A 13,023-nucleotide genomic window follows, 5' to 3' on the forward strand; every position below is an offset into this window, starting at 1 on the left:
AGATGCAGAATATTATATGTGACTCCAACACATATGAGTTAGTCTCTAAATTTGATGTCCAGAAGGCATACACTAAAATAGACTGGCAGCTTTATGAGATGTTATGTGAAGGAATCATAGATGCAGAGGTGCATAAATATTTACTGGTGGAACATCCGGTCATGCCTACTCTTTTTGGTATACCCAAAATCCACAAAAACATTGTCAACCCACCTTTTAGACCAACAGTCGCAGCAAGACGATCTAAAACTGAACCACTAGCTTCATATATAGACATTGTGACCAAGGAGATTTTGGACAGGTTGCCTTATATATTAAAAGATTCTTGGCACTGCTTGGACTGCCTTAGAACTTTGGCTGATGAACATTTAGGGGAATTTTTGTTGGTAACTGTTGATGTTATCGATTTATTTTCAGTAATTCCCCATGACCTTGGTCTAGACTGGTTTGGCAAGAGTTTGGACAAAAATACCGATTTGCATCGGGATAAGAAGGGTTTATTGGTGGACCTGATGCAGATGGTATTGGAGAACAACTATGTTGGTTTTGAGGATGAATACTATAGACAGTCCACTGGGGCTGCTATGGGCGCTAAATGTGCGCCCATATATGCTAACCTTGTTCTAGCAGAATGGGAAGTCCAGTTTGTGTTGACATCTGAATTTAAGGCAAAGATGCCTATTTATTTAAGATTCTTGGATGACATTTTGTTTTTTTGGAAGGGTACACTTGACGAACTGGAAGAATTTATATCATACTTGAACAACACCACTACATTTTTAAATTTACACATAAGGTTGATAAGAAGAGTATTGATTATTTGGATTTACAACTATATATTAAAAATGGCAAAATAAAATCCAGTTTGTACAGAAAGAAAACCTACAGCAATTCATTTTTACACTACAAGAGTTGTCACCCTGCCTATGTTAAGAGGAATGTGGTCAAGGGTCAGATGATCAGGTTGTCTCGTATCATCAGTGAGGATGACATTTTTACAGCTGAACTAGGTATATTGAGAGACTTATTTGTCCAAAGAAGTTACCCGCTTGACATGCATTTGATGCTTCAACACGAAGTTTTTAGAAGAAGGTCCATTGATTTTATTCCCATTTTACATGACACACACAGGTTGTGTGACAAAGTCATCAATCATAAAAAAGAACTTGGGAGAAAAAATGTACCAACAGGAATGGTACTACAACACAATTTTTTAGCACTTGAAGTTAAGGGTGCTATTCATAGTGCTTGGGAAAATATTATCCCTGCAGATTTACATGACACACTAGGTAGAACCCCTACCTTTATAAACAGCAGAGGTTTAAACTTGAAGGATTTATTAGAGAAGACACCTAGACCTTTGGGACAAAGACCTGCTAAAATGGCTAAATGTGGCAACTGTAAGGCTTGTAAATTTATCAACGATGGGCCTTACATTTGTTTAGATAACTTTAAGAGAACTTTGAAGAGTCCTGGCCACTGTAATTGCAACACAAGTATGGTCATTTACGCTGCCACCTGTTTATCTTGCCCAGCCTTCTATATAGGCATGACTACTAGGAAGTTAAGACAAAGAATATTGGAACATTATAGAGACATAAAAAATAAGAAAACCACTAATTCATTATACACTCATACAAATCACTGTCCAATTTTTAAAAAGTTCATATTCTTTGTCATTGATAGGCTTTACACAAAGGAGTTTGGGGGAGACTATAAAATTAGTTTGGAGGTAAGGGAATGTCTTTGGCAGCTGAGACTGGATGCTAGTATTGCTCCAGACATCAATGACACTTTGTCTCTAGCATGCATTTTAAGACACAAGGCAGCCTGTATTTGACACACAACAATGGTGTGTATACACACATTGTGACAGATATGAGTTTTTGTTTTAACTAGTTTTTTTAATCATATATGTTGTTTTTGACTTCATGTCATTTCATTTTATTTATTTTTTTAGTTTAACCACATAGTGATTTTAACACACAAGAAACACTGTTTTTTTAGAAGCCTAAGGCTTGGTGAACAAGTACTTAAGGGGTTAACAAATTAAATATTTGCCTGTTCTATCAGTTCTGTTTAATTATGTACTAATTGATTTGTGTATTTAAAGTTTGTTTTAATGAAGTTAACTGACTCTGAAGATGCCCAGGAGGGTGAAAGCGCTGAGTCAGTTTTTTCCACAGCTTTCTACAGTTTTTCTACATTTATGTTTACATTTTGTATCTGGACAATAAAGGGTTTGTGATTTTACCTGTTATGTTACCTTAGTGCCTTTCTGGTTATCAGTATTTTACACTTTTCGTAGGTAGACTAGTGTCAAATATTGCAGTTTTGTGTAACAGATATCTAGTTTATTTATTTATTTTTTTTGTTGGTGCTATGAAAGTTAAACAGGATGTTGCAGCATAAACGAGAAATACTAGCAAGTAGGTTGATGCAATGCTTTTCTAATGTTGTCAGTGAAATACCATTTACTTCTGTATAATAAAACAAGTTCCTGGTGTTTTTTTTAGTCTTGGAGAATGCATAGATCACATTTTAGGTGTTTGCAACTCCCAGCACTTTGATGGTTGTACTACTTATATTCTTATGTTGGCTTCAGAGAGTTGTCTGAAAGATTGTTTTTGGTCTGAGAAATGTTTTGCAGTGAAGAACCTTAGTTTTGTCTTTGTAGGACTTAGAAGGTGAGACTTTTTAACCATACTTCAATGGATGATGTCATTAAGTTTTGAGAAGGTTGGAGCTGAGAAGATGAGGGAGGCATAATCTGCATACCGGATTATGGTTGCATAATTAGAGACAGTGTGAAGTTTATTTCTAAAGATGTTGCATAAGAGGAGAACAAGTATCGAACCCTGTGGGACTCCAACAGAAATGGAATGGTGAAAAGTGTTGGAACCATTTTACCACCTGTTGTCGGTTTGTGAACTACGACAGGCATAAGGGGGGAGAAGTTGAGGGATGGAAGTTTTAAAAGTAGAATGCTTTTGATAGGACAAGGAAAATAGATGACACTAAGTTGCCAGAAATGAAAATGGTATGTATTAAGTGGGGTCTGAGGGGTCTTTGTCTTCTTTGGATAGTACAGACACAACAGCTTTCTTCCACGATGTTGGTATTGTCCACCCTTTTAAATTATTTTAAACAAAACCTTCATCTTTACTACTATCTTCCCTCCTAACTTCTAAACTTCCACAGGAAAACTTGTTCCTAGAGACTTCCCTACTGACTGATTTACCATTTTTATCTCATTTTCTCCAACCATAGCTATTAATTCTTGGGCATCATCCTCCTTTAAACATAGCTCAGTTATGACTTCCATAAATATTTCTGTCTGTACCATGTCTCCTTCAACTGCATGCAATTGGTCCATTCATTCCGGGGGAAAGAAGATGGGTAAGATGGGTACTCAGGCTAGGCAAATGCCCTATAGCACATTCCTGCCAGGGATTCCTCACCAGCTTTCCATTCCCCATCAAGAGTCAGGTGATCCTGGGGACAGTCCACTCTCTTTCTATGAGAGCAGCTCCTGCCCCATTAGTAGCTCTTCTGCCATCCAAAGGGTAGTGTTCCTGCTTGTGGACACACCTGTGATGAATCAGTCACCTCCCTCCCCCAAGATGGGCAAACATGCACTGGTCACTCAATGCCATCCTCCCTGGCAAGCTCTTACAGACACGAATTAAACTCAAGTCGCCTGTGGCATAGTTAGAGCTTTGTCCTTTTACACTACAATATTGTCTAGAATCTTTTGTCTTTGCTAAAACATTCACAGCAAACTGTGAGGGAAAAGTTAAGGAATATCCTTGATCAGATTACATTTTTCAAAGTTTAACACTATCAAGCCGCATTGGTAGTGCAATTTAGAATGGACATCTTTAGCTAACAAGCTTTATATGACTGCTTTGGAAAAGCGTGTCAAATGGTGCAGTACATAAAAAGCTATGGGATGAAAGAGTATGGACAGGGGTACAAGAAATGTTAGTTACTTTGCACATATCTAAATAAAAATTTAATTATATACCCAGTGTGATTGCCAAAGAAGGCACTTATGGAATAGTATGATATTGACGTCAAACAAATATGTGTTTTATACATAGGGAGTTGAACCATATGGAAAACTGTAAAAAATGAAAAATGTATCTAGGGTAGAGAAGATGGGCACTAAATAAGAAATGTGTGCTATAATATAGCATATGTCAACAAATAGGTCTATGAGTGAGTCTGAACATGCAAAAGGAAATTTCATAAATTAAAATGTACAGGAGGGAAGGATTGTAAGAGGAGTCATATCATAAAAATGAGGCTATATACTAAAAGTAAAACAAAAATGAATACAATTATTGTGTTTGTAGAACAAACTGTGAGTATTGAAGTGACAGTCCAGAATTCATAACAAAAACATTAACACATAACCTTTCTTGAAGTACTGAATACAGAGGAAGGGGAAGTGTTAATACTGAATCAGAAAATATAGAAAACAGTAAAGTTAACAATTGCAAAAAAAATGTCTGAGATAAGAAAAGAATATTAAAAGACATAATACTTTCTAAAAACAAAAATGGAAAAGGATAATATGATGGTTATAAAAATGAGAATAACACTAAGAATAAATGCAAGCAGACTGACAGCATTACGTGATGCAGGCAAGTAAACATGGGCATCATGTGTTTACTAGACATGCATATTTGTTAGACAAAGATAAAAAAGGCAATTTAAAAATTTGGGGAGGGGGAGATTTTTTTTTCCATTTTGGGCCAGAAACATGTTGAGAAGTAATAATATTGTTCAAAAAAATGGTTAGTGGATGTAATAGTAATAAAAACAATATTACTAATGGATATAAAACATGGTCAACATATGCACACATTGTATACTTATGTGTCTATGAAAGAAAAAATATTTGAAGAATTATACCAATATGTGCTGCTTAATATGCAAATTATTATTGTTAGAGGTGCTGTTATATAAGGGAAAGATAGGTAAAAAGTCTGATATAAGTTGTATAAGGAATGTAATGAGTCATGGAAACTAAAACTTTGATTTTACTAGATGTCATAACTACATAAGGGGGCAAATGTAACAGAAATAGGACCTGTGATATTTTCAGAAAGAAATTAAGGGAAGTCAAAAGAGAGTAGAATTTTCAGATTATTTGGCTGTATAGGCCTCATTTAATGAGAATAAAAATTTTATGAAAAAGTAAACAGAAAGAACAAGTTAAAGGGGTAGGTGCAACAGAACTGAAACTAGAAGGACTGAAGTTGGGGGACGATCATTGACCTATGAGACCATTTTATGTAAACTGCTTTACATGGTGGATGGCATATGAGAAGAAACACAAGATGACATTCTGTAGTAGCGGAAGACAATACAGAAGCAAACAATAAGAGACCACTTTGACAATACAGAAAAAGCAGTGGGTTACTTTTAAGAAAAGAAAGAAAATTATATGAGTTAAATAGAAAAAATTGTTATACAGACAACAGCACTTTCTAAAGGGCAGAAAAGGAAGAACTAAGTCCCTTTTTAGGTAACAAAACTAAAAAGAAATAAATAAAGACAACTGAGTTGGTGGGCATGGAGGGGATTTTGAAAACCATGTATGAAGAAATTTCAAAACAAGTGCAAGATTATATGGAAGACATGTTTAAGAGAAGGGATACCTGTAAGGAGATGAAATAAACAGCAAAAACAAGAAGATAATATATATATTTTTAAACAAGAAACATTGCCATTGAATTATATAAATGGGAAAAAACATACTGACATATTTTCAGTTGCAAACATTATATATCACTTATAATCCATACAGTCATTGTCAGTCAACATTTCATAGTTAATTCAATTCCTGCCTTCCCTTAAACCTCAATCTTCCTCCAAAACATTATTCTGCATGTACTGTTCCCACAATTTCGATTTTTCTATGTAATTTGCTCTTACTCTTTTCTGAAGATCACACTTCCTGTTATTTTATATCTGTTACTATATTTACTACTTTTAGTACAGTTGGTTTAGATATTGATTTCCATTTCATCCATAACATACTTGTAAATATTACTTGTTTTTTTATAATTTCTCTTTTATACCTTACTAAATTGCACCCTCAGTTAGCATGATTATTATATGTACCCCTGTATCTTTAAGAACTTGTTTATTATTTTTTTTTGTAATACTGCTATCTCTATTATCTGTATAACTCCTGTTTTTAACTTTGTAAAGAAACTCTGTATTATTCTTGGAGCTTTTCTCCCCGGGCCTCTACTGAAAATGGACATGTCTCCAGCTAGACTAGCCCGGTCAACAAATGTAAAATAAATAAAATAAATAAATAAATATGTACATTGTATTTCTGGAGCTTTTCTCCCCAGGACTCCATTGAAAATGAAATAAATAAATAAATAATATTTTCATAACTGCTTTTTTTGGCAGCCACCAGAATTAAACAATTCTAGGTCTCATTATGTGTACGTACTTCGAATTCTGTGTCTCAGCTCAAAAAAATAATTTCCTTAGTTTACCAATTTGCTCAGCTTGCATTTCTGACAGAGTAGTCAACAGGGAATTTTTAAAGTCTGCCAGTTCAGTACACTTCTCAGAAATATATTCCTAATTACATCTTTCTTCCCCATCACACCTCCAACATTTGCAATCTATTTGAAGAAAAATTCTTTGGCGTCTGCTACGGGTATATAAATACCTATGAAAACACTTCCAAGCAAAGATCCTAAATCTTCTACACTTTGCTGCATATTTGCCAGCCAGACATATATCCTACAATTGTTTCTTTGTGAAATGTTTATCCAAGCTCTCTTACTAATGCTTTCTGAACTCATCTGATTGATTCCTATAGTTATCATGTGATATTTTATATGCTCTACTAATTATCCCTTTTTAACAGCACTTCCATTCTACATTCTACTAAAAACTCTAAAAGTGCTGGTCTATTGCTTAGGATCACCCTTTTTCTTTTTCTTTGACTGCACTCTGATATCACTCCTTAATAGGAAAGGCAATCTCTAACCTGCAGTCCAAATAAATGTATGACCTCTTCCCATTCTACTACCTTTCCTTCTCTAATTACTTGCTCCCAATACCTTGGTTCTTTTGTCAGTTTTCTCCGGTAAATTCCAGTCTCCTTTTGCCTATTCTTTGTATCCCTAATTGCAGTCACCCCTATCGGCAAAGTCTCCTTTCTCCATTTCCAAGCTGACTTAGTTCTTAGAATACTTTCTGCTACTTTATGAATATAATATTCTGTATGGTTATTGTTATACTCCTTGAGGATCTGCATTCAAATTCCTAGTATCTCCTTGTTTCTTGAGCTTCTCCCCTGTTTCATAATTATCTTTCCCACTTTAAATTATAGCTTTCTGCTTGTGTTATGTACAGGATTCTTACCTGTTTAACTCTGAAATACCCTTCAAGTCAAGTAATCCCAAACCACCTTGTTCTATTGGAAGGATCAACTTATTCCATTTGACTCTTGTCCTCTTCCCCTCCCAGACAAAATCATTCAACTCTTTATTAATTGCTATCCACAATTTATTCTCTGGTTGATAAAATATGCCTGACCCATGTATAAAAATAAACAGACTATTATAATTTTTACTGCTTGTAACTTGTTATCCAAATCCATAAAACATAGCTTCCAGTTTCTCAGTTTTTATATTATCTTTTGTTTAGTCTCTTCCCAAACATCCTTATCTGCCATAACACAATCATTTTTAACCCATACAAATATGGGTATTGCTGAACCAATGTGTATGTGGGCACATACTTTACAGCTACTGCCTTTGTTTTATCTGCATTCATTTTGTATTCTGAAAAGTAATATTTCCTGCTGAAAGCTCATCATTTCTACCAGATTTTTCTTAAACTCCACCTGTAGCAGTTTTAGCTGGAATATGAATACATGCCAGTGTAATCATCCTCCCTTGCCAGTAGCCCCTTACTACTACAAATCTACCATTATCTTTTTCCCTTTTATATCACTATTGGATCTTCACTAGCAATTAATATAAGTGCTCCCCTTTTCCTTTGTCCCAGATGCTCTGCTGAATAACCATCCTGAAATCCCTTGTGTCTCAAATTCACATGTTCAGTTCTTTACAAATGTGTCTCCTATAGCACAGCTATTTGCACTCTTCATTTTTAATGAAGTTCACTATGCATTCATTGTTGTATATATCTGAGAAAGATAATTTAAAGTGTTGCCATTAAAAAAAGTTATTATTCACACCTGTTATGTGTAACAGCTTTTTTAATGTCTAGTTTCAGTTTTTGCATTACATGCGTACACTAATGTTTGACAGGTTGATCTTTTATGCAGCTGTCACATCTTAGAAAACTTTTTCTTTTAATGAAAACCCTCAAAAAACACACACACACCCTAAAACACATTCATAGCCTACTAGCTTAATACAAACACACAAAACTGTACATCATCAGGTAATGAAGTTTAACCCTCCTAACAGGAACAGTTGTCCCAGACTGACAACTTCACTCACAGGCTTTAATTGACCCATAAACATACACCATCTTAGTATTCCTTTAGCTATGCTCCTTTTAATCCTCCCCAACCCTTTTCCCAAAACCACTTCTTGAATCTGCTCTTCATACCTTGTATATCTCACATCTTATTAAACAGTATTTCTTTATATCTTATTGATTATGCAATCCATAAGGCTTCAAATACAATTTTATCTAAATAGTCCAGTGACCACTCTTTTATCCCCTCATACTTACCCAGACAGTATCTTATTCACTGTCATGTCATTCAAGTAGCCACTTATATATGCTATATATTATTCCATATTTCTTTAACCCAAGTGTGGTCCTTAAAAGTATTCAGAGACATCTATTCCTCCATAACTCTGTATTTAATTTCTGCTTTACCTAACAACTTGTCTAAACTTTACATCTAGTGGAAATCTTAGCATTCCATACAATTTTAAACCTCGATATCCTTGCTTTAATAACTTTAACCATACAATTGGACTAATCCTTCCAAGGGTACACAAAATAATATCTGCATTATATTAATATACCCAAGCTTTCAATTCTGTGTCAACTCTTCCATCTGTATTCTTCAAAACCTTATATTTTTCTGAAGCATTTTAATTTCTGGATTTTTTAATTATTTATCTTCTGAATTTCTAGACCTTCCCAAAATGTATGCCAATGCGCCTCTACTAAAGAATAATTATTGTCTCTCCTTATCTTTAATACCCAAAATAAATGTAATGAAGTTAAACATAGGATTAATTAATCCCAGTCCGTTTTGTTCTTGTTATTATATACCACTCTTCTTTCCATAAGGTTTGGTCTACAATCCAGTACTGCTAAAAAAAATAGCAATTTTTAGTTTTTTTTTACCAAACAATGCTCCAAGTCTCCCTGAAAATATAACTTATGTCCATTTGGCTTACCTGGTTAACAAATGTCTAAAATAAAAAAAAAATAATAGTAACACGTCCTATCTGTATACTGTATATTTTCTTTTACTATCACGTTTATCAAATAGGCATTCCTCTGAAATATAAGATAAAACATTTTTTGCCTCATCACTGTTTGTGCCAACTCTGTTAATATCTTCTCTTTGTCTTTCTTTTGTATTTTCTTTCCCTATAAAAATATTCCACTATGATAGTTTTCACACTTCATCAAAATAATTTTTCTTCAGGTAGATCGCAAAATGATGGAGGTGTGATGGGGAAGAAAGATGTAATTGGGAACATCATTTTTGGAGTGTAATGAGTTGGCACACTTTAAAAATACCTTGCGGAATACTCTATCAGAAATATAAGCAGAGCAAACTGGTATAACTAAGGAATTTTTTTTTTTTTTTTTGAGATGTGATACAGAATCGGATTTGCCTAGACATAGTAAGATCTTCCTGAGTTTAATCCTGGTGGCTGCCAAAAAAGCAATTACTAGAAAATGGAATTTAAAGTTTGAATCATACTATAAGTAGTAAATATAGTAACACAGATAAAAATAACTTGAAGGGGATTCTTCAGAAAAGCGTAGGAACAAATTGCATGGAAAAATGGTAATTGTGGGAACAATACATACAGAATAATATTTTCGAGGAAGAATGAGGTTTAAAGGAAGGCAGGAATTGAATGAACTATGTAATATTTGATTGACACTGGTTGTATATAATATTGCATAATGTTTGCAAATTAAAATATGTCAATATGGTTTGTTTCATTCATATAAATGTATGATTGCCTATGTCATTAATGTTATTTCAATAAAGATGTTTCTTGTTGGATTTTTTTCTTTTTTTATGTATATAGTGGTGTATTTATTCAAAATGCATTGCACAAAGGTATGCACATAATAAAATATGAAGAACCCCGCTGTTTTTAAAATGTGCAATGAAGTACCACCAACTCAGACAAGTGGGACCTTGTTTTAATATTTCATTTAAATGAAGGCACAACTCAAGGATTTAGCACCCTCTTACGCTTTTCAACAGTGTTAGTATTAGAAAACAAATTCAGATACCTGGTAGGGGAATACAATCCAGTCTTCTGATGTTTTAGCATCAGAGGTTTGTATGTTACACGCTGATCCACTCCTTGTGAGTGTCCATTAGCAAAGTCTAAGGTCGATAATTTATTTATGAATGAGTTTGCTTTTACTCTGAGGTTAATATTGTCTATGATAAGATTCACAGGCTGCCGCTGTCCATCAGAGACATAGGTACTATATTATTATACCTAACATAAACCAGTACTTTAGACTAAGAAACACAGTTTTAAATTTCATGACTCTACAGCATAGGAAGCAATTCATCTTTCATACTTTCACAACCAGTCAAGTAAAATGTAATGGTTTATGCTTCTTTAGTTGTAATTCAGCACCACACATATGTAGGAAGAAAGACAGCAATGCCAGCCCTAGAACATAGTTAGCTGATAATGCCCCTGAAACAGTTGATCTACTACACACAAATGGAAGAGCTGCCTTTTTTGCTGTTTGGATATCTAGATTCATTTATTTGACTCAGACCCACACTTCTCAGCAGATGGTAAGAAATCTTCCATACATTTACAATTTAAATGTTTAGTTTAATATTTCTTTTGAACATATCTTCTTAGCAATACATATTCTATTAATAAACACATGAACATAGACAATTTAATGAAGGTGACAGACACAATTTAGTGAAGGTAATAGAGGGATGTACTATCATTCTTTATAACAAGAACAAACCAACTCTGTTTTGCATAGTGGGTACTCTGACCTTTGATGGCTAGTGCTGCTGCTTCTAATTATGAAAATTTAACATAAACTGTGAAGTTTATAACATGAAAAGTGTGCTAAGACAGAATAACCATGGCACTGATACTAACTGCTAGGCTCAGCATGTCTGCTATACATCTACAGATGTCAATCTCTGGCAACAGACCACTGACATACACTGCTCTCAGTGTTGTTAAAACACATTTGCACTTCCTCCCTTTCACTTCTTACAGCACTCAAAGCTGCCCCAATTTAACCAAAGTAATGGGGAGGGGCTTAATATGACTTTTTTTTATTTCTTAGCTCTGATTTACAATATCTTCCACATTTCAGGATAAAGGAAAGAAGTGCTAGATCAGTTTACTTAAATAATAGTATGTCAAAAATTGCATGTGAATAAATTTGCTTTGTTAAGGTATGTTTCTGTGAAGCAAGTTACACTGTATAAAATTATCACATAATTTCTGTGTGTCTACATTAATACAGGTCTATTAGCAATTAGTTAAACTTGTCAAAGCCTTGATAATACAGAATGTGATACATAAAAAGAGCTATAAGAAAACTGTTGAACAATCAATTAGGCAACAATCATAAGCTTCAAGTTAAAGCTTTCTGGTTCTGTTGGTGGAGTGACAAATACTAACTAACAAAACCTACCTACAATAGTCTGTTTTTTACACTGATTGGATCTACTTCTACAGATTAAAAGCTCTGTTTTTTAGCAAAATTATCTGGTGAAAAGCTACACATTGCCTCCATCTCCCAGAAGACACTTCTTCAGTTATCTTCCACGTGATTTAATACTGACAACAAGCTGGGCTCAGTTTATTTATCATGGTGGTTCCATTCACAATACATTTCTGCATACACTGCATATGATCATTTTTATACAGCTTTCACTTACCTGGGTACCTCCACCCCGCTTTCTCATCATCAAGAAGTGGTTCAAGTATACATAACAACAATGCTCATACACAAGATTCAAGGAAGACCAAAAGTTCTATATGAGGTACAGCTTTACATTTTGCACTGTAAAAAGTAAAAACAAAAATTCAGATAGAGTTTAATATCATTAAACTATACTAACAGGTTTACTACAAATGAAATCAGCTTGTTTTGAAATGCACTGTTGCCAGCACCACCATCACCACCACACAGATAGACACACTCACACACACACACACACACACACACACACACACACACACACACACACACACACACACACACACACACACACACATATACATACATATATACACATACACACACGTGTGTGTATATAAATATACACACACACACACACACACACGTGTACTTACATATATACACATACACACATAAATATATATACACACACACACACACACACACACACACACGCACACACATACCTGTTCTATGACAAGACAGAACAGTTAACACAGTACAGTAAAAGGCAATGCTTTTAGTTGTTAAAATAGTATTGTGACCACTAGGAGGTCTTTTGTTCCCAGTAAAGACTCTTTGCCAAGCAATTTTTAAACACTAACACAGTGACACAGATCATTGTGAGAAAAATATTACACAAAGTAGGTAGGTGCATCAGGTGGAGTTAAGCATCAGAGCCCCCCCCCCTTATGTGAGTTTTACCCCAAACCTACTCCCAATTGTACTTTTTTTCTCCTTTGTAACTTTGTGACATTTTTTTCTCTGACACTGACTGCATATCTGTAAGAGCACAGACTGTAAGCATTTAATGACAGGATGAGTGGTGATTTTACA

General features: G+C 34.4%; 1 long non-coding RNA gene across 1 annotated transcript in view; it reads right to left on the minus strand.

Moving 5' to 3' along the window:
- The window catches only part of LOC122808126, a 542,464-nt gene extending 530,177 nt beyond the window's left edge, over positions 1–12,287 (minus strand). Inside the window, exon 1 of the long non-coding RNA XR_006365794.1 lies at positions 12,164–12,287. This is a non-coding gene — a long non-coding RNA (uncharacterized LOC122808126). The remainder of the gene's footprint in view (positions 1–12,163) is intronic.
- Positions 12,288–13,023: the final 736 nt, after the last annotated feature.

The sequence above is a fragment of the Protopterus annectens genome, chromosome 8.part0 (genome assembly GCF_019279795.1).
Source record: "Protopterus annectens isolate FY-2018-M chromosome 8.part0, PAN1.0, whole genome shotgun sequence".
In the NCBI taxonomy this organism is placed as follows: domain Eukaryota; kingdom Metazoa; phylum Chordata; order Ceratodontiformes; family Protopteridae; genus Protopterus; species Protopterus annectens.